General features: G+C 37.0%; 1 pseudogene across 1 annotated transcript; it reads left to right on the top strand.

The window, feature by feature from the left end:
- Positions 1–23901: 23901 nt before the first annotated feature.
- LOC308500640 (small ribosomal subunit protein eS1-like) lies at positions 23902–24715 on the top strand (annotated as a pseudogene). Its single transcript has one exon. The product of its transcript is annotated as a small ribosomal subunit protein eS1-like (transcript).
- Positions 24716–25628: the final 913 nt, after the last annotated feature.

The following is a 25628-nucleotide window of genomic DNA, read 5'->3' on the forward strand; positions in this document are numbered from 1 at the left end:
TTAAAATACTCTGTACGGTATTTAATGATGGATATATGTCATTATCCATTTGTTCAAACCTATAGAAAAGTGAACCAAGAGTGAACCCTAAGTTAAACTGTGGACTTTAGATAAGAATGTCGTGTCAATGTAGGTTCATCAGTTATAGCAAAGGTACCACTCTGGTTAGTGATGTTGATAATGGGGGAAACTAGTCCCATATGGAGGCAGGGGATATATGGGAAATCTCTATAGCTTCCATCCAACTTTTCTGTGAACCTAAAATGACTCTAAAGAAATAAAGACTTTTTTTAAAAATTTTAAATGAGGATAGACAAAAGCAATTCAAAAAAAAAGAGAAAATGCAATACAAAAGATCAATAAACAAATTTTAATCTCACTAATAGTTTTTTAAGTGCAAAGACAAATAACATGCCACTTTTGCCTCCCAGAGATTTTAAAAGGGAACATGAGCACTCCCATACATTCCTAGTGAGGGTGTCTATTGATGAAATAGCTGTCAAGACAAGTAAGCAAGTCATATCAAAAACCTTAAAAAGACACACAATTTTTGACAAAGTGATTCTATTTCTAGTAATTTATCCTAAGTAAATAACTATGCATATGCAAAAAATGCATACATAAGGATGTTTGTAATAGCAAAACATACATACACAATAAAAAGTTAATTAAGTAAATCATAGTGCACCCATACAGCTAAATACTATGCAATTCTTTTGTTGTCTTGTTTTTTGTTGTTTTCAGTTTTATATACCACATATCAGTGAAATCATATGATTCTCAACTTTTTCTCTTTGACTTATTTCGCTTAGCATAACAATCACAAGATCCATCAATGCTGTCACAAATGGTACTATTTCATCTTTTCTTATGGCAGATTCCATTGTGTATATATACCACATTTTCTTTATCCAATCATCTATTGAAGGACATTTTGGTTTTATCTATGTCTTGGTCACCATAAATAAAGTTGTAATGAACATTGGAGCACATATGTCTTTACGGATAAATGTTTTCAGATTTTTAGGGTAGATACCCAGGAGAGGGATTGCTGAGTCATATGGTAATTCTATTCTTCATTTTTTGAGGAACCTCCACACTGCCTTCCATAACGGCTGCATCAGTCTGCATTCCCACCAACAGTATATGAGGGTTCCTTTTTCTCCACAGCCTCTCCAACACTTGTTACTATTTGTCTTGTTGATGATAGCCATTCTGACTGGGGTGAGGTAATATCTCATTGTGGTTATTATTCGCATTTCTCTGATGATTAGTGATGTTGAGCATTTTTTCATATGTCTATTTGCCATTTGTATGTCTTCTTTGGTCCTCAGCCCATTTTTTACTTGGATTGTTTTTTTGTTGTTGTTGAGATGTATGAGTTCCTTATATATTTTGGATATTAGCCTCCTTATTGAAGGCATTGTTTGCAAAAATCTTCTACCATTTGGTTGGTTGTCTCTTTCTTTGTTGATGGTTGCTTTTGCTGTGCAAAAGCTTTTTAGTTTGATATAGTCCCATTCATTTATTTTAGCTTTTACTTCCCTCACCTATAGGGTCAAATTCATAAAATGCTCTTTGAACCCACGTCCATAAGTTTAGTACCTATGTTTTCTCCTATGAATTTTATTGTTTCAGGTCTTATATTTAGGTCTTTGATCCATTTTGAGTTCATTTTGGTAAGTGACAGATAGCAGTCTAGTTTCATTCTTTTGCATGTGGCTTTCCAATTCTCCCAGCACCATTTATTGAAGAGGCTGTCTTTCCTCCATTGTGTGTTTTTTGCTTCTTTGTCAAAAATTGTCTGTCCATTTATGTGGTTTTATTTCTGGGTTCTCAATTCTATTCCATTGGTCTGTGTGTCTGTTTTTCTGCCAGTACCATACTGTTTTGATTATTATTGCCCTGTAGTACAAGCTAAAGTCAGGGAGTGTGATACCTCCATCATTGTTCTTTTTTTTTTGAGGATTGCTTTGGCTATTCGAGGTCTTTTGTGGTTCCAAACAAATCTGATGATTTTTTTGTTCTATTTCTTTAAAAAATGCCATTGGGATTTTGATGGGGATTGCATTAAATCTATATATTGCTTTGTGTAATATGGCCATTTTAACTATGCTGACTCTTCCAATCCATAAACACAGAATATCTTTCCATTTCTTTGTGTCTTCTTCAATTTCTTTTAGAAATGTCTTCTAGTTTTTAGTACATGAGTCTTTCACATCTTTAGTTAAGTTTATTCCTAGGTATTTTATTATTTTTGTTGCAGTTGCAAAAAGAATTGTTTTGTTTTGTTTTCTGCGATTTCATTATTAGCATATTGATTTTGTAGCCAGCAACTTTACTGCATTTGTTTATTGTTTCTAATAGCTTTTTGGTGGAGTCTTTAGGGTTTTCTATATATAGCATCATGTCATCTGCAAAAAGTGACAATTTGACTTCCTCATTCCCAATTTGGATGCCTTTTATTTCTTTCTCTTGCCTGATTGCTCTGGCTAGAACTTCCAATACTATGTTGAAAAGCAGAGGTGATAGGGGACAGCCCTGAACATAGAGTAAAAGAGCTTCAGTTTTTCACCATTAATTACGATAGTAGCTGAGGGTTTGTCATATACGGTCTTTATTATGTTGAGGTATTTTCCTTCTATACCCATTTTATTAAGAGTTTTTATCATAAATGGATGGTGTATCTTGTCAAACGCTTTTTTTGCATCTATTGATATAATCATATGATTTTTGTCCTTTGTTTATGTGGTGCATCACATATATTGATTTGCATATGTTGAACCACCCTTGTGTCCCTGGGATGAACCCCACTTGGTCGTGATGTATAATCTTTTTAATGCACTGTTGCATTTGATTTGCTAGAATTTTGTTTAGGATTTTTGCATCTGCATTCATCAGAGATGTTGGTCTGTAATTTTCTTTTTTTGTATTATCCTTACCAGGTTTTGGTATCAGGGTAACATTGGCCTCACAAAAATGAGTTAGGGCGTATTGCCTGTTCTTCAATTTTTTGGAAGAGTTTGAGGAGGACAGGTGTTAGATCCTCTTTGAATGTTTGGTAGAATTCACTAGTGAAGCCATCTGATCCTGGACTTTTGGTTTTGGGAAGGTTTTGGATGACAAATTCAATTTCCTTACTGGTGATTGGTCTATTTAGATTTCCCAGTTCTTCATGATTCAGCCTGTATGTTTCTAGGCTATATGTTTCTAAGAACACGTCCATTTCTGCTAAGTTATTGAATTTGGTGGCATATAATCTTTCATAGTATTTTTGGCTGATCCTTTGTATTTCTGTGGCATCCGTGATAACTTCCCCTCTTTCATTTCTGATTTTGTTTATTTGTGTCTTTTCTCTTTTTATCTTAGTGAGTCTCGCCAAGGGTTTGTCAATTTTGTTAATCTTTTCAAAGAACAAGCTCTTTTTGCACTAATTTTTTCTATTGTCTCTTTGTTCTCTATTTAATTTAGTTTTCCTCTGATTTTTATTATTTCCTTCCTTCTGCTGACTTTGGGTTTCATTTGTTCTTTTTTTAGTTCTTTAAGGTGTAACATGAGGTTATTTGTCAGCAATTTTTCTTCTTTCTTGATATAGGCCTGTAATTATATAAATTTCCCTCTTAAAACTGCTTTTGCTGCATCCCAAAAATTTTGGTAAAATGTGTTTTCATCTAATCTGTTTCTATGTATCTTTTGATCTCTCCTCTTATTTTATTTGTCCCAGTTGTCCTTTAAAGGTATGTTATTTTTTCTCCACATATTTGTGGGTTTTCTTGCTTTCTTTTGGCAGTTGATATCCAATTTCAAAGCCTTGTGATCGAGAATATGTTTGGGATGATTTCAATCTTCTTAAATTTGCTGAGGCTAGTTTTATGTCCCAATATATAGTCTATCCTTGATAATATTCTATGTACACTAGAAAAGAATGTATAGTCTGATATCTAGGATGAAATGCTCTATAAATATCAGTTACGTCCATTTCATCTAATGTGTCATTAAAAGCTGCTATTTCATTATTTGTTTCCTGTTTGGGTGATCTATCCATAGCTGTCAATGATGTATTTAGGTCCCCTACTCTAATTGTGTTTTGGTCTCCCTTTAGTTCTGTTAGTAGTTGCTTGGTATATTTCGGTGCTCCCTGATTTGGGGGCATAAATATTGATGACTGTTATGCCTTCTTGTTGTCTAGTCCCCTTTACCATTATGAAATGTCCATCTTTGTCTTTTGTTACCATTTTTGTCCTGAAGTCTGTTTCACCTGATATCAGTATGACTACATCTGATTTTCTCTGAATACCATTTGTTTGAAGTGTCAGTTTCCACTGTTTCACTTTGAGTCTATATTTGTCCTTATAGCTGAGATGTGTCTCTTGGAGACAGCAATCCTTAAAATTAATGCACTAGAAGCAAATTTAATTATTGAAAGATTTACACTAATGTACACTGAAGATACATAAATAAATGAGAAAATGCCCATTAATAGATTAACAGTGTTGGGATTATGGGATTTTTATTGTCTTTTTTGTGTGTATCTATCAGTCCTAAATTTTCTATAATAAATATGTGCTGCTTTTGAATGAAACTATTTTCATTTTAGACTCCCCTCACAAAAACCTATTAAAAATAATAAATTTCCTACCCCACGTTAGGCACTTTGAATAGACTGTCTCTGACCCTCACTATAGAGTAACAAAGTAGCTATTGTACCTTCATTTTCAATGAGGAAAATGGAATACAAAGCAGTAGTGATTTTCCCAAAATCACTCAAATTCTGTGGTGGTTAATTTTATGTGTCAAGTTGACTGGGCCACAGAGTGCCCTGATTAAATATTATTTCTGGGTGTATCTCTAAGAGTGTTTCCCCAGGAGATTAGCATTTGATTGGGTAGACTCAGTAAGGAAATTCCCCTTCCCAATGTAGGTGGACATCATCCAATCCATTGAAGATCTTCATAGAGCAAAAGGTAAAAGAAAGAAGAGTTTTCCTGCTTCCTGTCTGCCTGCTTAAGCTAGAACATCTGTCTTCTCCTACCCTTGGACCAGGATGTACACCATTGACCCCCTGGTTCTCAGGCTTTTGGACCCAGACTGGAATTATACCGCCAGCTTTCCTGGGTCTCCAGCTTGCAAATGGCAGATCATGAGCTGACTCTTCATAATAAATCTCGATGGATGGATGGATGGATGGATGGATGGATGGATGGATGGATGATAGATAGATGATAAATAGATAGTGGTTCTGTTTTTTTCTGGAGAACCTTGACTAATAGAGATGCTCAGGAACAAAGCCATGTTTTAGGCTAGAACTGGTTGAATTCAGTTATTACTCTTTTTACTGCGTCCAGTTGCCTTTAAGATTACTGCATCCTTGACCACCCATCAAAACTTATCTACAGCACTGAGAGCAATGGCTCCTAACCACCACTGTTGTCCAAAGTTTAAAAGTTGCTGAAGCAAACCAAGAAACCAATAATTTTTTTAGAAATGTTTATATTAAAAATAGGCTTCTATCAAAGGATCTAGGTGGAATCACTGTAAACTGCAAAGAGGTCAGGTGGGCTTACTTCCTCTGGAAACTTCATTAATACAAACAACTATTATGATGTAGAGAAAATCCATCAAAATCCCAAAACATTGATGTTTGACACACTTGAGTAGACAATCAAACAACTTGCTTCAATTTTTCAAAAATGTTGATGTAAGCATTCTACTTACTACTTCACAGTCTCAGTTCTTACCTACACGTAGAAGGATGGAGGCATCACAACTCATAAAGTTGCCATTTTTAAAAGTTCCCTCATACATAATACTAGTGGTCTGCCCTGGAAGTCTTTGGCTGACAGTGGTACCCATCATACTCTTTAGGTCATCCTTCACATTACCACCTTCAGAAGCTTTGGATTTATCCCAAATTATCTACTTCCCTCAATAATTTCATTAGGGCTTCTTAACTACAGTCATACATTTAACTTTGAAATATTAAGTTCCATAATTTATCACCCTCTGAGAGGGCAGCATTTCTATATTTTATGTTATCTATTACTTTAAACTTCAACTTCAGCTTTAGTCTTTCTAAAATCTTCAACCAAAAGAACTTTTCATACAAGATATGAAAACTCTTGTATGTTTTCTATGTTACAAGAGTTTGTATCTATGTTACCTCTTAAATTGCTTAGAGAAAATGGCATACAGATGCACCACCTTTATCAGAAAGCCTAAGAAATTGTTACAGGAAAATTTATAGATGGGAAAAGAGGAGCACAAAAATAAGTATCCCTGGATGCATTTTCTAAACATTTTTTAAGTTGTTCCAAATCTTTATAAAAATCTTTCTCAAAAATATTTACCAAGTCTCACTGCAAGACACTCTACACCTGAGATGAAGATCTTTTCTCTCGTTCTAACCTGACGCGAAGAGAGGAACAGAGGAATTAGATAAAAATATCTGTAAACTATACTGTAATATACTATAATATACTGTAATATATTATAACATATTTTTATGTTGATGTTTTAAGACTGGTTATGATGTGCCCTGTTTACTTGATTTTACTTAGACCTTAGAAAGTTCTACATAGTAAGGAGTATAATTGTGTCTCATTTGTTGTGTATTAGATATGGTATAAAATTTGTGGTCATCTGATACTGGAATCTAGGTCCATCGTCAGTTGTGTAACCTTCTTCTCTCAATTGTAAAATAAGAATATTTCACTTTTTCAATTTTTATCTCCACTTTACCATGACAGCAATCTATATCTATATCTAACTATCACCTATGATAGTTCTACTATTCTCTCTATCCTACCCTCAGCTCATAGATAGAAGAGATTCTACACTAAAACAAAGTTATCTCAACCCTGCAAAAATGCTTTTTTTTTAAAAAAAAGTTAAAAATTTTTTCCAAAAATTGTAAAAGACGTCAGCAGCTACTGTGTTTTATAATAATACAAGATAATAATCTTGTGGAAAAACTTGGGTGAGAGTCTGGAAAGCATCTAGAGTAATTTTTCTTTCTGAAGTAAACATCTGTATTGATGGGAAATTAAGAAATACACACATATCTCTATTCAGAATTCAAATACAATTCCCAAGTGAAGTGTTCAAATTCCACTGGTTTTTATGGGGGGGGGGGAGGAAAGCAAGAAAGAGCTCCTAACCTTTATAAAATTTTGTATAACAGCAGCCAAATTCAACAACACAAGGCTATGTCTTACATCTGTGTGTTTTGGGAAACAATTAGAAAAATTAAAACTGATTGCTTTTTTAGGTTTTTTTAATAACTTGAGTGTCTTCAACAACCCCTCCATCAAGCCTAGAGTCCTTCTGTGCCACCAGTGCCTGCCATGGTGTTAGTCTTTGATGACAGTTTGTTTGCTAGTCTAATCATGGATTTTTTCCATTGTACAGAACACTTAGTCATAAATGTGTGTTTATATGTTCTGTTACAGAAACATTCCTGTCCACCACAAGCAGCAGGGCTGTCACTCATGTGACACTACCTTGAAAAATGCATCTTCCTCCCTCCCATTCCCATTCTCCCTTCCAAGGATAGCTCTCAGTGGAAAGATTACTTCACTGGTCTTATAAAATGCACTAGGCCAATTCCACTTCCTAAAGGAACCACACCCTTGTCATCAGAAAAAAAATAATAGTGGAGAAATACAAAAGTTAGATAATGATATATGCAAGCCCACCCTGTGTCCTTTTGAATGTCAGCCCCCTCAGGGCAGGAAACATTTCCTCCTGGTGTTCTTTGTGGTACCAAGTATCACTTTATAGACAAGTGAATATACAAAAGAAACTAATGATGGAACCCAAAAGGTTTTTCTGAATCTTTCCTTTCCTTTGTTTATTGTTAGTGTCTTCTTGTAAAACCACATTTTAAAAAAGAAAGGGATAAAGGAGCAAGGATGAATGAAGGAGAAAGTATGAAGAAAGCAAAGTAGCAGTTTATATACTCATCTCCATGCCTCAGAGACAACGCACAAGAACTATTATGCCCATTTTACAAATGAAGAACTTGAGGTTTAGAAGGGAATAAGTAACTTGTCCATGGCACACAACGAATAATTTACAGAGCCAGGTTTCAAACTCACTGATGAGTATCTAGAATTCAGCACCTACGTACTGCCGGGTAAATGAAGAGCTTTTGACAATCAATTGAGCTAATATCCTGAATGAAAAAGCCACACTACTATGATCTTGAAATCTGATAAAGTTGGTGTAGTCAAAAACTCATCTTGACCAGGAAGCAATTTCAAGAAATCATCCATTAAATTTCTAGTTTTAAGTAACATAACTTTTTGACAACAAATTGCTCGTTTTACACAACATAATTTCTCTGTAATAAAATAACTACAAATGTTTATGTAATGAGGCGACTTGTTTTATGAGATTATTACCGACAAACTAGTAAAGAGTTGGGTGACTATTGCTTTTCTATTGCTGAGTAGCAAATTACCACAAATATAGCAGCTTAAAAAACAATACTACACATCAGCGAACAGTTGTGTAGTTCAGAAGTCCAGCATGGCACGGACTTGTTCTCCACTCCCAATATTACAAACCTGAAATCAAGATGTCAGCCACCTTGTATGAAACTTTGGACAAAAATCCACTTCCAAGCTCATTTTGGGTTTGGGTCGAATTGAATTGTTTGAAGTGGTAGGACTGAAGTCCCCATTTATTTGGTAGCTGCCACCAACCAGAGAAGAGATTCTGCATTTATTTAAAGGGATTATGTGATTAGATCAGGCTCCCCTGAATAATCTCCCTTTCTAAAGTCAACTGTGTTGTAAAATATAATCTAATTATGGGAGTAAAATCCATCTAACTCCCAGTTTGGGGGATTTGGCAGAACATGTGTACCAGAGAAGGGGTTAGAAAATCTTGGCGTCCTCCTAGAATTCTGGTAGGAAATGACATCAGTTGAAAACAGTGTACAGTAGTAGTCCCCCTTATCCATGGGGGATACCTTCAAAGATCCCCAGTGCGTGCCTAAAACCATGGATTGTACCAAACCTTATATATACCTATGATAAAGTAGAATTTATAAATTAGGCACAGTAAGATATTAACAAGTGATAATAAAATAGAACAATTATAACAAAAGATGTGAATGGGATCTCTCTCTCTCTGTCTTTCTCTCAAAATATCTTATTGTACTGTGATGATGTGAGATAATACAATGCTACATGATGAGATGAAGTGAAGTAGATGCTGGACAAAAGGATGATTAATGTTCCAGGCAGGATGGAGTAAGACAGCTCAAGATTTCATCACACTACTTAAAACTTTGCACACTTTAAAATTTATGAATTGTTTATTTCTGGAATTTTCCACTTAATTTTTTTTTGACCACTGTTGAATGTGGGTAACTGAAACCACAGAAAACAAAACCACAAATTAAGGGGGGACTATCATATATGACATGTTGAACAAAAGAAGTCAAACACAAAAGAGTACGTGCTATTTGATTCCACTTATATGAAATTCAAAATAGGCAAAACTAATCAGTACTGCCAGAAATCAAGATAACGATGACCTTTTGGGTCAAGGAGGGATAGAGATAAGAGCATACTGCAAAAAGGATTTATTCACTCAATAAGCACAGCTTGAACATCTACCAGATGCTAAGTAAAATGGATTGCATCACAATCAAGGCAAGGTTTCTATCCTCATGGAGCTTAAAAATCTATCGGGGAACATAGGGACTATTAAATAAACATCTACCATAGATGGTGATAAGTGGAGACACTCTGAGAGCATATAGCAAGGGGGACCTAAACTAGTTTAGAAGGTCAAAAATTGATATTCAAACTAAGACTTAAAATAATTTAGGCCGGCAAAGAAGGGATAATAGTAGATTTAGTGACATTGGTTGAGTGTGGACTGATCCTTACTTACCCGTAAGACATGACCAGATAAAGCTATGTCATCTCTGTCTCCATCATGGTGAGAATGGTCTATGGAATAATGGAGACACTAGTCTTACTCTAAACTACACAGGCCAAACAACTCCTTTAATTTTATGACATTATCAGTTCTGGACGTTCTTCCACGGAATGAATATTGACGAGCTAGAGAGTGACCTGAAGGTAACCACTACAATGACATAGGAGCTTGAATCCATGTAAAAGGAGTAGAGCAGAATGACAGAATGGCTTCAAGCTCAGGCTGTGGAATCAGACTGCCTTGGTTAGAATCCTAACTCTGTCACTTGCCGTGTGTCCTTAGTTATTTACCTTCTTTAAGCCACAGTTTCCTCATCTCTAGAATAGACACTGTACTGTTAATAAGTCATTAAAGGGTACCTTCTTTAAGTAAAAAAAAAAAACAAAAAACAGAGTGGACTATATAAATGTTTTCAGGTGGAAAGTGCATTTAGACTCATTGTGTATAGGTATTGAATGCATATGAGGGACAACTCATCTCCTTCCACTCTCTCAGACTCTCTATGACCAGCCATATCTATATGTCATTGTCCAAACACACCAAGCTCTCTTAAATGCCTGTACATTTGCCAATCTTGTTGCTTTCTTCTGCCATGTCCTCCCCATGCTTGGAGAGCTTCCACTCATCCTCCAAATCTCAACTTATGCATTGACTCATCAGGGAAGATTTTCCTGACTGCACAAGAAAGACTGGGGGAACACTTGTCCATGCTGTCATAGCATTGTGAACGTCTCTAAAGTAACATGAATCATGTTATATCAAAACTACTTATTCATATATTTGCCTCCTCACTAATTTGAGTCTCCTGAGGGACGAGACCATAAACAGTACTTGTCACTTAGCAGGCAGAAAAAATGTTCACTGAACGAATTGAATGAATGAATACCCATACTTTAAGAGGCAATGAATTCCTGACACCAGAAATATTTAAACAAAGCCAACCGTTTAGCAGAGATGTACACAAAGGATTGAAGCATTTGATACTGAATTAGCTGACCACCAAATGAGACCCTGCAAACCTGAGATTCCTTGGAGGTAGGTGAAGAAAACTAGGAATTGCAAAGTCACAGAGAAGGGGAAGTTGTATATTTGGAGAATAGAGTCTCTCAGTTTGCCCGGACAAGAGAGGACAGGAGGGAGATAGTCAGGATTCCAGCAAGAAAGAGATGACACACCCAAAAGAGTAAAGTAAATCATTTAATAAAGATACTATTTAAGAGGAGTGGGTAAGGTAAAGTACCCATCATAAAATAATAAAGCCTACAGAGCCTAGTCATAACAGGCAGCCATTTCTACCCGTAGTTCCAAAGTAGCAAAGGGAAGGAAAGTATTTAGCAAAACCCTGTGAAAGGGGATGAATTGATAGGAGCTATGGCTTAGGTAGAGGAATGGATTTAGTTACCGCCCAAAGCAGGGATCTACAGGAGGAGAAAGGGGAGGAATAAATACCTGGGCGTCCCCTCTCCCTCTGCTCTCACCCTCCAGTAGCCTGCCAGTGCCTGGCAATGGTCAAACCTGCCGAAAAGTCAGATATCAAGGGAGGGGGGAGGCAGCCTTCTGAACCCCAGAGTAAGGCAGACAATGAGTGGCAGATTAATGACATGAACATCATCTGTGAGCCCTCAAGGGCCACCACAGAGTTTGGGGCATGAGGATGACATGATCCAGACTTTGCCTGAGGATGATTAATTTCGTGGTTATAATCAGAATGAACTCTGAATAGGGAGAGGGAGATGGAAACAATGAAACAAACTAGGAAATCATTGAAATGGTTCAAGCAAAAGGGGAGGAGCCTCAGCCAAGGAACACTCTCATTATTCATGTCAGCTACTTGAAAGGCTCCTGATTCTCCAACAGATTATGCATTCCCTGAGCTGTTTACCTTACCAAGTCATAAAGACGGAGAAAAAAGGTCTCTAAACAGAAAATATTTCTGTTGTGTACCTTTGAGTCTCCTTCTGATGTTCACTTTTTCTCTTTTCTGTTGAGTCTAAAATTACACTGAGCAAGGCCAGAGGAAAGTAGCTGCAGGAACTGCAGGTCACACTTAGAGCCCAGGATAGTAATTGGATTTCTTACAATAAAAAGCAAAAAAAAAAAAAAAAATGGAAGAAGAGGTCTACAGGAAGAAGCCCTACTTGTAAGTAACCACGTCCCCAAGACTGTGACATCTTAATGCTTCTTTGGCTGCCTCACTCAGTGACCAAATCCATCCTTCCTTCCAAACTGTCTTCCTTGAGCCCCATCTCAAAGGTACTCATTGTCAGCTGTTACATTAAAAAACAACCCAGCAACTAGATCAGCACAGAGATGACTAGGAGAAGCTTAATATTTGCTCTTTGAAGCTTTCTCTTTCTGCAGCAGCTCCTTCTCCCATTTCCACTACATCTACAGGAATCTCCATGGTGGTGTGCATCTGAACAGGTCACTGCTCTGCCCTGGTGGGTGCAGCCAGAGTAGATGTCTGATGTTTCCTTTACTAGATAGATGGGAAATAGCTCCAGCTGTATTTCTTGTTTTCTGTTCAGATTGTCTTTTTTAAAAAATCAGTAGTTTTATCTGAAAAAAGTTTTCTGAAATAAAAAGAGCAGCTACTGTTTGAGTCCTTAGCCGCTTTCTGTTATTCTGTGCAACAGGGCTTTACTGGGTGGGGATTTATTTCTTCTTTTCTCCATTCTCATTAGAAACTCAGCACCCCTAAGAGTATTATTTACAACATGGTATCACTGAGCACATGGAGAGCCTGTAAAGATTTGTTTTCCTCTCATTTGTTTTCCAGTTTTGTTTTGTTTTTTTCAAGGTATAAAAGGAAAGAACATCTGAAAAAGGAAAAAGACTAAGTTATCATACACTTAGAAACTCTTCCCATGCTTGCAGCACGACCAGATATCATCAGCAACATGAATCATCAAATCCTGATAAATAGTTCCTGTTTTCAGACTGAAGGGTAAAGATGATAAAACCAGCAACACCACCTGTGTGAGTGAGTTATTTCCCATCACATGCTCACACACTGATTCTCTCCCACCTCTTCTAAGGTTTTTTCATGATTAGAAGCCACAAATTGGAGCTGTTCCAACAAATGACGTGTTCATGAGAATCTCTCCCACTTCCCCTACTCCGCCAGTATGTCCATTCCCAAGGACAGCAGGAACAGCAGTTGGTCCCCAGGCTTTTGCTTAGACTCAGGGCTGTGCTGGAGACAGTCAGATGCCCCTCAATGGAAAAATAGCAAGGTCAATTGAAGGTCAAAGTGGCAAGTAACCACTTGAAACAGTCACTAACATTATGCAGACTTAATAATTCATTCTCTTGATGAAACCAGCATATAATTATTTGTCATGTTACAAATTTGTTTTGTTTTCTAACATCTTTTTAAAAACCAATCTTCATGACAGACAATACTTTCTTTAATCCTGATATTTGTACCCAGATCTGCATTCTACTCGTATACTGAGAACTGCAATTACTCCAATCATTGTCTCGAGGCAATCTAAATCTCTTTCATTTAACTATGCTGTTTTCTTGTCTTTCAAATAGACACACTACAGCTGTCTTTCCTGTGGAGCCCAGTGTAAAAACTGGGGATGTGTGGTTCACAAAGGACAGAGATGGAAGTATCCTCCGTGTGACAATACTGCCAGAGGCAGGAGAGTGGAGGGGAGGGCAGCATGGATCTGCACTGCTACAACCATCATTCAGGTAACAGCTCATTCTCTGATCTTCTGAGATGTTGGCTTAGCTTTCAAAAAGCACAACACTTTCCCAAGCCTCATGGATCAGCTCCTACTTTTATATCTTATTTTCTTTAGCAAAAAGAAAAGCAATCAGTAGGAAAGCTCTAAGATTCAGGGAAAGTAAGTAAACAGCTTTTGTTCCCCTTCAATGGAACATAAGTTTTTCAAGGACAGAAGCATAATGTAAGTGTCTCATTGTATACTATTAATGTACTAAAATAAGCCAATCAGAGGACGGCTGATCTTCTATTCAAATCAGACCCTGGCTGAGCTGAGGAGTAGAAGAATATGAGGGGTCTGGAGTTTTTTGGTTCTTCAATAAAAGATTGTTTTGTTTTGTTTTCTGAGAAACATCATTTTCCTGGCTGTGATATGAAATGCTTCATTTTACCAGCCTGCATTAAACAGTTCTGATTATGACCATAAACGGTGTCTGGCTTTTGTCATTAGAATGAGTTGTTCAAGTGCAGGGTACTCAAAGACAATGTCCTCAAACCATTATAAGCAAGATTCTTTCATTCTTCATCCAAGTAAACATGTCTTAAATAATGTCTATGTGTCTGGCATGGGCCAGAGTCAGTCTTTTAGAGTCATTTTCCAAGTAGTGGTCCATAGTGACCTCCTCCTCTTATCCTATCAATTAATAGTGGCATGCACTTGAGGAGCAGCTGACCAGGGTCTCACCAACATAACCTGTACATCTGGAACAGGAAAGACTAACTGGCACTAAGGCATGTAGGAGAAGCCATGTACTACAGCAGTTGTGCATTCTGACTCTGAAGTTTGCCTGGGTTCACTTTCCACATCTGAACTTGCTAGGTCAACTAGGATAAAAAATTTAACCTCAGAGTAATGAATACAAAAGACTTACATAAGGATGCAGCCAAAGTAAGGACTACACTCAGTGCTAGTTATTATTATTAAGAGTCTGACTTGAACAGGGCTCGAAGCCACCACCAAGAGGAATGGCTAAGGATCTAATGCCTCACCTTTCTCCTACTGAAGTAGCCGAGTCATGGCCTACACTATTCAGTAGCCCCTGCTGATGCTGCCCAGTCTTGCTGGTGATGCCACAATAACATGAATTTCCTTCACCACAGCCCTCTCCAGCTCTCCGTGTTGTCCCACCAGTGTCCTAGGTTGATCCTGTTGCTCTCACAACTATATGAGAGGATTCTCTTTCCACTATTGTTGCATCTCTTTTTCAGACTTCTAACTGTGACCTTGTTCTCTCCATTTTTAAAATAAATTTCCCATAAAGGGTAGCTTCACCTTTTTAATTTTCAACAGGACTATATTCCATATAACTTCATAAAAGCTATCTTCTGGGCTAAGGAAGAAAATATTTGGGTGGCAGCTCAAATAACCTGTTCAAAACATCCCTTGCCACTGTTTACAAATTACTGGTCCAGGTAAAACCACAAACAAGGGTAGATTAAACAACATGCTTTTAAAGAACAACTGAGACAAAGAAGAAATAAGAGGAGAGATCAAAAGATACCTAGAAACAAATGAGAATGAAAATACATCCTATCAAAATTATTGGGATGCAGCAAAAGCAGTAATAAGAGGGCAATTTATATCATTACAGGCCTATCTGAAGAAAGAAGAAAAATCCCAGATAAACAACCTAATATTACACCTTAAAGAACTAGAGAAAAAAGAACAAATGAAACCCAAAGTGAGCAGAAAGAAGGAAATAATAAAAATCAGAGCAGAGCTAAATGAAATAGAGAATCACAAAAAAAGACAATAGAAAAAATTAATGCAACAAAGAGCTGGTTCTTTGATAAGATTAATAAAATTTACAAACCCTTGACTAGACTCACTAAGATAAAAAGAGAAAAGACATAAATAAACAAAATTAGAAATGAAAGTGGAGAAGTTACCACGGGTATCACAGAAATACAAAGAATCATCTAAGAATACTATGAAGGACGATATGCCACCAAAATCAATAACCAAGAAGAAATGGACAAGTTCTTAGAAACATATAGCCTTCCTAGACTGAATCATGAAGAAATGTAAAATCTAAATAGATGGATCACCAGTAAAGAAATTGAATCAGTCATCCAAAACCTTCCCAAAACGAAAAGTCCAGGACCAGATGGCTTCAATGGTGAATTCTAACAAAAATTCAAAGAGGATCTAACACCTGTCCTCCTTAAACTGTTCCAAAAAATTGAAGAAGAGGCAATACTTCCTAATCATTTTATGAGGCTAACATTATCCTGATACCAAAACCTGGTAAGGATAACACACAAAAAGAAAATTACAGACCAATATCTCTGATGAATACGGATGCAAAAATCCTAAACAAAATTCCATCAAATCGAATACAACAGTGCATTAAAAAGATTATGCATAAAAAATAAAAATAAAAGAGTGCACATCATGATCAAGTGGGGTTCATCCCAGTGGCACAAGGATGGATCAACATATGCAAATCGATCGATGTGATACACCACATAAACAAAATAAAAGATAAAAATCATATGATTGTATCAATAGATGCAGAAAAAAGCATTTGACAAAATACAACACATATTTATGATTAAAATACTTCATAAAACAGGTATAGAAGGAAAATACTTTAACTTAATACAGGCCATATATGACAAACCCTCAGTTAACGTTATAATTAATGGTGAAAAACTGAAGCCTTTCGTTCTAATTTCAGGAACAAGAAAGTGTTGTCCCCTATCAACACTGTTATTCAACATAGTAGTTATGGAAGTCCTCACCAGAGCAATCAGGCAAGAGAAAGAGATAAAAGACATCCACATTGGGAATGAAGAAGTTAAATTCTCATTTTTTTGCAGATGACATGATTCTTTATATAGAAAACCTTAAAGACTCCACCAAAAAGCTATTAGAAATAATAAATGAATACAGTAAAGTTGCTGGCTATAAAATCAATGTACAAACATCTATTGCATTCCTATATACTAATGATAAAATTTCAGAAAAAGAAATTAAAAAAACAATTTCTTTTGCAATTGCAACAAAAAGAATAAAATACCTAGGAATAAACTTAACCAAGTATGTAAAGGATATACACTGAAAACTACAAGATATTTTTAAAAGAAATTGAAGAAAACACAAAGAAATGGAAGCATGTTCTGTGTTCATGATTGGAAGAATCAACATAGTTAAAATGACCATATTACCCAAAGCAATATACAGATTTAATGCAATCCCTATCAAAATCACAATGGCATTTTTTAAAGAAATAGAACAAAAAATCATCAGATTTGTATGGAACCACAAAAGACCCTGAATAGCTAAAGCAATCCTAAGAAGAGAGAATAATGCTGGAGATATCACACTCCTTGACTTCAGCTTGTACTACAGGGCTACAATAATCAAAACAGTATGGTACTGGCAGGAAAACAGACACACAGACCAATGGAATAGAATTGAGAACCCAGATGTAAACCCACATAAATATGGACAAATAGTTTTCAACAAAGTACCCAAAAACATACAATGGAGAAAAGAAGCCCCTTCAATAAATGGTGCTGGGAAAATGGAAAGCCATGTGCAAAAGAATGAACTTAGACTGCTATTTGTCACCATATATGAAAATTAACTCAAAATGGATCAAACATCTAAATATAAGACCTGAAACAATAAACTGCATAGAAGAAAACATAGGTACTAAACTTATGGACCTTGGATTCAAAGAGGATTTTAAGAATTTGACCCTATAAACAAGGGAAGTAAAAACTAAAATAAGTGAATGGGACTATATCAAACTAAGAAGCTTCTGCACAGCAAAAGAAACCATCGACAAAATAAAGAAGCAATCAACTGAATGGGAGAAGATATTTGAAAACAATGCCTCAGATAAGGGGCTAATATCCAAAATATTTAAGGAACTAACACAATTCAACAAGAAAAAGACAGACAATCCAATTTAAAAAAATGGGCAGAAGACATGAACAGAAACTTCTCCCAAGAAGACATACAAATGGCCAACAGATATATGAAAAATGTTCAACTTCACTAGCTATTGGGGAAATGTAATTTAAAACCACAATGAGATATCACCTCACACCAGTTAGAATAATCAACAAGACAAATATCATCAACAAGACAAATAGTGGAGAGGCTATTAGTGGAGACAAATAGTGGAGAAACAAGTGTTGGAGAGGCTGTGGAGAAAAAGGAACCCTCATACACTTTTGGTGGAAATGCAGATTGGTGGAGCCACTATGGAAGGCAGCGTGGAGGTTCCTCAAAAAATTAATAATAAAATTATCATATGAATCAGCAATCCCTTTCCTGGGTATATACCCAAAAAATTCTGAAAACATTTATCAGTAATGATATATGTGCTCCAATGTTCATTGCAGCATTATTCATGATGGCCAAGACATAGAAACAACCAGTGTCCTTTAATAGATGATTGGATAAAGAAAATGTGATATATATACACAATGGAATATTACTCTGCCATAAATAAAGATGAACAACATTTGCAACAACACAGATGGATCTTGACATTATCATGCCAAGCGAAATAAGTCAGACAAAAAATTCCAAGAACGATATGACTTCACTTACACATGGGACATAAAACTGAAAGCAACAAAGAAACAAGACAAACAAAGAAGAAAAAACTCATAGACACAGACAACAGTTTAGTGGTTACCAGAGGGTTAGAGGGGAGATGGGAGAGTAGAAGGGGTTAAAAAAGGTCAAATATATCATGATGAAAGAAGAACTGACTCTGGGTGGTGAGCACACAATATTTTATGCAGGTGATGTATTATAGAATTTTACACTTGAAACCTATGTAATTGTACTAACCATTGTCACCCAGTAAGTTTAATTAAAAATAAAATTACTGTTCCAGGGATATAGTTAACGTATCTTAATCTCTCCCTACACAACAGTATCATTACACTTTATGCATACCCGTCCCATGCCACACATCAATACACACACACAAGCACACACATGCACACACACCCAGTCTTGCACAACACCTTACTGGAGAATTATAATCTCCTTATCTTGAGGCCTGATCAACATTCTAAACTCTCTTTACCATATTCTCTGGACACCTATCAAGTTCAAGTGCAAATAGAGATCTGAAGCCTATTTGGGACATGCTAAGGCTCTTGAGGTTGGTATTATAGATTAGCCCCTTTTTAGGGCTACGTATAAGACTTCCTTGATTCTGTATTTTTCCTAATGTTTCCATATTAGTGTTTCTTAAACTGTGGTCAAGATTATTGACATCAAAATCATCGAGGTAAGCTTATTAAAAACAGATTGCCCACATCAGCTGAACCAGAATCCCTGGGATTTAGGCTCAAATTTTGAATTTTTACAAGGTCTTCTTCCTATGAAAGTTTGAGAACCACTGTTCTACATCATTTGAAATTTACATCATTTTGAAACAAACATTAACTTCATTAACAATAACTGTGTCTATCTGACCTATTAAACTGTTGAAAACTATTATAGTGATCTTTAACATAAAATTCTGAATGCCATCCTTTATTGTTTAAAATATGCTCTTGTTATCACTATAAGAATGTCTGCAAGGCAGGACAACCTCTGGTCTCAAGAACCAATGAAAGCAAATCAATTTTCCTCCTTTAAGATCAAAGAATTGATAGAAATATACAAGTAAAGCCCATAATAGCAAGTCCAAACAGCCTGTAGGGGTATCTTAGTGGTTAATACATGAGCCTGGTAGTCAGCAAGTCAACAGTTGATGTCCCAGATGAACACTAATTAGCTGTGTGACCTTCAACTTTCTCAACCAGTCTGTACCTTGATTTCCTCACCTGTAAGATTTAGATACTAATACTGACTTCATAGATTTGTGTAAAGATGGAGAAAACGTAAGTAAAACATTCAGTACATTACTTCCAGAAGAGAATCATTCCTGACAAATTCTGAAGTAAACCAAATTGTTCTCATGTAAACAAAATATTCAAGGTGGTTAGTGAGGTACTGGCCAGACACCATTTGCTTTCTTTTCAGATACCTGGATACCTTGATAGTGCAAGCTGCAAAGCAACATGGAACAAGACAACAGAAATCAAAATAGCCAGATATTCTACCAGAGAACTCAGCCCTAGGGAAGAGTCTAAGGAAGGGATGGAAAAACAGGAGTGTGAGATGGAGTTTTCAAAGGTGGGACTGATTCACTCAATAAATAATTATAGGACATTATGTGCCAGGCACCGTTTGAAGCCAGGAGCATGGAACAAAATGGACAAAAACTCTTCCTTTTTAGGGCTCATACTCTAGTGCAGGGAAGCAGAAAATAACCAACTAAATTAGTAAAATATAAAATATACACTACATCTGATGGTGAAATGTGCTATAAAGAAAAAGAAAGCATGAAATGGGAATAAACAGAGCAAGAGTGGATAATGGTTTCTCAAGATAAAGCAGAAAAACCTATATATTACTCCACCAATATCATCTCCCCTTGCCCTAGATCCACAAACAAAAACAGGTGACTACACCATTAATTAATATTCATTAACTACAACGCCTGACAATTAAGTTTGCGAACTTGTTGCAATGATGTTGCTAACCTTTTTTGATATCAGAGGGACTATTCATGATGAATTTGTACCAACTGGACAAACAGCTAACCAGTTTTACTATCTGGAAGTGCTGAAAGGGTTGCATGGAAAAGTTAGATGAAAACGAATCTGAACTTTTCACCAACAATTCATTGTTCTTGCATCACAACAATGCACCAGCTCACACGGCACTGTCTGTGCTGGAGTTTTTAGCCAGTGAACAAATACTGTATTGGAACACCCTCCCTACTCACCTGATCTGGCCCCCAATGATTTATTTCTTTACACAAAGATAAAGGAAATATTGAAAAGAAGACATTTTGTGACATTCAGGACATCAAGGGTAAAACGATGACAGCTCTGATGGCCATTCCAGAAAAAGAGTTCCAAAATTGTTTTGAAGGGTGGACTAGGTGCTGGCATTGGTGCATAGCTTCGAAGGGGAGTACTTCGAAGGTGACCTTAGTGATATTCAGCAATGAGGTATGTAGCACTTTTTGTAGGATGAGTTCGCGAACTTAATTGTCCGACCTCGTATTTCCTGAATGAATGACATACTTCAGGAGGAAACCAGAATCTCAGAAAATTCAGCAACATTTATACATACCTGTTCCAACTGGATAGTATTAGTATCTGGTACAATTAAATATTCTAATAATTGCTGCACAAATCAATGGCTCAGCAAATAAGCGAAAGAATTACAGCCTTTCTAGAAGAATGATTATAGCTCCATCCACAGAGCCATACTGCTCTCTATAATGATTGCAATCTATATAAGAATAGCAACAATACATGCCTGATTGCCTGTCATATAAAATTCTCCTAAGCATTTTATGTGGGTTTCATTTGAACCTTGTTTGACCTTTCAACTATATTGAACATTCAAGGAAAGAATTGTCCAGTAAAGGACCTGTGAAAGCCTTCTCTATTGAGTAGAACCCTTCCCTGTTGAGAAATGCATCCTTATCAGTCAATAAATTGGGTCCTGAGTATACTTCAAAGCAATAATTCTGATTACCAATCAATCAGGTACTCTCCAAATTGTCAAACACGGATATTCACATCTTCCCACCCAGCTGCCAGTCTCTTCTCAGCATAGCACTGTTTCTGATAACCCTTCCAGTCCAGATTCAGAACTGTGTAATGTCTTTCCCCTTTCAGTCATTCTATTGATGTTATCCAGTACTCACTGCGTCCAAAGCTCTACATGCAGTAAGAGACCCTTACCATCCAGGAGTTCACAATCAAACCTAGAAATAAGGCTCAACACTTTAAAATGAAACAAAGTAAAGCAATGCACTTATTCTGGGGTATAAATAACAGCTATAAGAGGAGACTGAAGACTTTTATCTATACCTTTGGAGGCTAACGGAGAACCATTGGAAGGAGTGAGGATAGAGAGATACCTATGGGTCAGAATAGATAGCTATATCCCACTGGGAGAAGAACTAGGTGGAACTGTGCTCTGTCTACACAAAAGAAGACCCCAAAAAAGGGCTACAGCATGAGCCCCATTGGCAGCTGTCTGACGAAGGAAAGCCAGTCAAGCTACAAGGCTTGTGGAGCCCACGCTTGCCCTGCTAGATCCCAGTTTGAAGATTTAACAGTTGAAAATCAGTGCTGATTTATAGGAGGTCAAGCTACTAAAAACCCAAACAATAATTAAGAAAGAGAGGATTAGATTTACCAGGAAAAACAAATTGCTTCAAAGGTAGTGTTATAACCAGTTCTGAGAACAAACAGTACCCATTTCATACAGTTTTCCAGTGTTTCTAAAGGAAAGAGGTAGCAGTTAGAGAGAAAATGGAGACCCACCAAGAAACAGAACTAAAGGGAGGGGACCTCGTGACCCTGTGCCAGATGTGGTCCAAGTTGAATGCTAATCTGATCACGTTGCTCCTCTGCTTAAACCCTGCAGTGACCTCCCACACTCCTTTAAATGAAGCCCAAACTCCTTCATCTAACCCGTAAAAGACTAGCAAAATCTGGTCATCTCCTTGGTTTTATCTCACCATTCGCATCTTCACTTCATCCATTCTGGACTTCTCTCAGGTCCTCACAGTTGCCTCAATTTTTTATAGCCATTGGGTCATTGCGTGGAACACACTTCCCCTTCTCCTCCCCATCTTCATCTGATTGGCACCTACTTACTCCTCAACTATCAGCTTAAACATCATTTCCTCAAAGAGGTTTTGCTTATCCTGGTCTGTGTTAGAACCCCTTGCTCTGTTCTCAAAACTCCCTATATTTCCTCATCATATCTCATAGCACTCACCGGTTTTGTAATTAATATTGACTGATCTATCAGTCTTCCCTGCTAAACAGTAAACCTCATGAGGACAGAGACCTTTGTAGGTGCTCATAAACACCCGCTAAATTAATCAGTTGATTGAATTGAAACAAAATTTCTTTTGTGACTCTAGGTCTTTCTTTCTCCCTGAATTCTAAATTGCAAGAAAAAGAAAACTGGGCAACATCTCACGAGAGAAGAGAAAGAATAATTATTGCCTCTGGTGGCCCAGCAATTTAGGCTTTATGATCATCCCATTTCTTTTCTCATTAGCATTTTCACCCCCGAAAAAATATGTTCTATATAGCTATTTCCCTTCCCATCACCACCCACCCAAGAAATATTACCTTTCCTCTTTTTAATTTATTCTTACTTTTATTCATTTTACAAACATTTATAAAGCAACGTCTGAATGCCAGGTACTGACTCTAAAATTTTTGTTGTTGTCAACATTTTGCAGTTGGTAATTTAGGAGCTGACTATAATAAAACTATGGAAATAAGCAAAATTTTATCTTAGGGATAAAAAGATTGCTAGTCAAAAATATATTTAGTGAACCCTCCCTCCCCAAAAAAAGTTAAGAATTTTTGAGTTTATGGAAACAGAAAAAACAATTCGAGTTGGCTTAAACCTATGTCTTCATTGGCTCACAAGTATTTAAAAGGCCAGCGGTTGTTTTAGGCCTGGTTTGTTCCAGAGCTTCATAGAGTCACCAGGCTCTGGCTCCTTTGGCTCCTGGTGACTCTGCCCAGATTCACCAGGCTCTGGGCTCTACTCAGCTTCCCTCATAGTAGCAGTTACTCCACATCTTGCTTCTTCTCCACATTGGAAGAGAACCTCTTCACCTGCTCCTCACAAAAGAAAAAGGAAGCCTCTTTCCCAGGAGCACCCAGCAAAAGGAATTTTCTCCCTCTCAGTGGCCTGAATTTGGCCAGATGCCAATCCTGGAACCAGTTGCCTCATCCAGGGAATGGGATACAATGGTTTAAGCCAGAAATGATGTTCATTTCATATTTGTTGCATAGCTGAGTAAAGTAGAACATGTCTCTAAAAGGGAAAAAACCAAAGGCTATTGGAGAAATGAAAAAAAAATGGTACCAAAGAAGCAATCAACAAATGCCCATTACATGGGTGAATCGACTTTTCCAATGCAGAACTCTAGTTTTTCCACCTCATGAGAAATATGTCATCACTCCTGCATAGCTTAGGGAATCATCAATTCTTAGAGTTAGAAGGAATTAGAGAGATAGAGCCCAGTCCAACTCCCTCATATTATAGCATTTAAGGCTCGGAAAAGTGAAATAATCTGCCCAAGGTTATATTTCTAGTTAATGCCTCTGAAAAGAACATAAGCCACCCTTTTGGCTCTCTGAGCAGTTCCATGGCAGGTGGCAAGAACAAGCACCTTATGAAAGGCAGCGAAAAGGGAGACAAGAAAAAAGTGGTTGACCCATTTACTAAGACAGATTGGTATGACGTGAAAGCACCAGCTATGTTCAATATAAGAAATATTGTAAAAACACTAGTCACAAGAAAACAAGGAAGCAAAATTGCATCTGATCGTCTCAAGGGTCATGTTTTTGAAGTAAGCCTAGCTGATCAGCAGAATTATAAAGTTCCATTTAGAAAATTCAAGCTAATTACTGAGAATGTTCAGGGCAAAAAACTGTCTGACTAATTTCCATGGTATGGATCTTACCTGAGACAAAACGTGCTCCATGGTCAAAAAATGGCAGACCATGAATGAAGCTCATGTTGATGTCAAGACTACTGATGGTTATTTGCTTCGTCTATTCTGTACTGGTTTTGATTAAAAACACAACAATCACATTTGAAAGACCTCTTATGCTGAGTATCAACAGGTCCACCAAATCCAGAAGAAGATAATGGAAATCATGACCCAAGAGGTGCAGACAAAGGACTTGAAAGAAGTGGTCAATAAGTTGATTCCAGACAGCATTGGAAAAGACACAGAAAAGCCTTGCCAATCTATTTATCCGCTCCATGATATCCTTGTTAGAAAAGTCAAAATGCTGAAAAAGCCCAAGTTTGAACTGGAAAAACTCATGGAGCTTCATGGTGAAGGTAGCAGTTCTGGAAAAGCTACCAGGGATAAGAGAGGTGCTAAAGTTGAATGAACTGATGGATATGAGCCTCGAGTCCAAGAATCTGTTTAAAATTCAGACTTTTAATGGTGACAAATAAAAAATCCTATTGGTGAAAAAAAGAACATAACCCAGGTGTTTTTATTTTTGACCTAACATTCTTACCCGTATGTCAATACTACACAATCAGGACAAAATCAGACCATGTGATGTGTCATTTCTGTTATTCTCTAAACACAGAGTTTACTTGCAAAGAAAGTGTGTTTTCTGGGTTTGTGAGGAAGGGGGTAGGTAGGAGAGAATGAAGGAATGGAAAGAGAGAGCAATTTTAATATATTTTTAATTTTGTTTTACTTCACACAACTTCATAACACATTTATTGATCCTAAAAAAAAGGACTTTTCTCAGAGCTGAGAAAAATGTGACACGGAGACTTCGATAATAAGAATCCATGTAGGGACAACAATTAGGCTGATAAGTCCTGGTCCCAGGGCTGAGTATCACTTGGGGAAAAGCCAAGTTACTGACTCTGCTCTCAACAGTGAGTGTTTCAGACCTGCAAGATAATGCTCATTTGGCTTGATTTGAGGAAGGACTCTTCAGTATAGAAAGAGCTCATGCTGGTCAATTGTTTAAAATCACAGAACAATCTGTGCTCTGGGGCCTTTAAACTCTCCTCCAGGTCATAGAACTACATTTCACTTTTCAGGGCAGACCAGCTAGCAAGGGCCAGCTATGGGTGTGGGAAAACTGGACAAAAGACAACAAAAAGTGCCTGGCGTGTCTCTCCATTAGTATTCAGACCTCCTCCGGGTATATATAGCCTTCTCAAATACAAAAAGCTCACTCAGAGGGTTCTTATCTTAAACCATTATTTACCATTAATATCTCAGCAGGAATTAACTTAATTATACTTTTGCTCACCCTGCTCCCCTGCCCAAATTCCTCCCAGCCTCTCTCCCTCCTCCAGGCTTCCTCTACCCAG

This window comes from Rhinolophus hipposideros, assembly GCF_964194185.1.
Source record: "Rhinolophus hipposideros genome assembly, chromosome: 8".
Classification (NCBI taxonomy): domain Eukaryota; kingdom Metazoa; phylum Chordata; class Mammalia; order Chiroptera; family Rhinolophidae; genus Rhinolophus; species Rhinolophus hipposideros.